Source organism: Limulus polyphemus, unplaced genomic scaffold, assembly GCF_000517525.1.
Source record: "Limulus polyphemus unplaced genomic scaffold, Limulus_polyphemus-2.1.2 Scaffold2229, whole genome shotgun sequence".
NCBI lineage: Eukaryota > Metazoa > Arthropoda > Merostomata > Xiphosura > Limulidae > Limulus > Limulus polyphemus.
In genome coordinates, this window is record NW_013667839.1 from 8,962 (window position 1) to 10,339 (window position 1,378).

Consider the following 1,378-nt stretch of genomic DNA (forward strand, 5'->3'; position numbering starts at 1 on the left):
TTACTTAGAGTTTTAGATAAAACAGTGATTTCCTATAGTGTAAAGAATTCTTGTACATACATTTGACTTGTTTTGAATATGTTATTTTAAAACAAATGGTTTGTGTGTTGTCCATTTATTGTTCGAATTTATCGCCAACAAGTCACAGACACCTACTGTAGAAGAATCCAAGCCCATTCATATACTAAAACCTTGACACTTTTGCTTGAATTTTCCTTATTCTATCATTTTCATGCACAGCATATAAGTTAAGCTTTCTTGTAAGAATTATGTGTTAGATCGATAAATCCTGGTCTATTTGACAACATTTTCTCCCTTTCAGTCCTGGGGGGGGCGTTATAATGTGATGGTCAATCCCACTATTCGTTGGTCAAAAGTAGCCTAAGAGTTGGCAGTGGGTGGTGATGACTAGCTGCCTTCCCTCTAGTCTTACACTGCTAAATTAGGGACGGCTAGCGAAGATAGCCCTGGTGTAGCTTTGAAATCTATTTGAAATCTATTCAATCTATTTGAAAACTTTAAACGTAACTTTATTTAATAAAACTACTCGTAAAAGAAAAATAAAGTATAATAACGGTATTTATAAGGAAGTACAGAGTATGAAACAGTAATGGGCGTTCAGTGTATGGCTAAGTTTTATTAGTTGAAACAAAGTAAAGTAAATGTAAAGTTGCAATGAAGGTAAACTTTGTTGAATGTGCAGAAACGTCTGAATGTGTGTTCATAAAGTAATATGCATATCGTTTTGAAGTACTGCGCTCGCGTATTTTAGACTTAAATAAGTTAAGAAAACCCATTGCAATTGTATTTATTGTAATGCTCATTTTTATTAGGAAATTACACCCCCGATTAAGTGTTGTGTGAAATACTTTGACAAAAAACAAAAAAAAAGTTGAAATGGAAGCCATTCGTCATGTGATGACAACGATATTGTGATATCGTGTAGCATACTGGTTGCATTAAAATGTTTGATTAAGCAGAGACAGGTAAGTGCTTCTGAATGGAAAAGCCAATATTCAATCAGTACTCCCGGGACAAAGGCCTTTCTAATGCTATGAGATTTGTAGCATTTGATCAGAAATTTGCGAGAAAAGTTCTGTAGAGACAAACAGAGAAGAACAAGCATATTATTTGTATATATATAGATGGAGCTTCTGTGCAGCTTTTATGGATACTGTAATGGCTAATAAGGCTGTCTGCTAATTTCATATTCGAGAATAAATTCAACCAAAAGTGATTACCAAAACTGTGGTACTCAGTCTCTTATATGAAGCTGCATAAAAAGGTAATGTCACGTCTCCGTTTGTTAATTAACTTTCCGTAACTTCGTTCCGACAAGTTCTTTACTTAATAAAACTGGTTTATTCTTTCCGAATAC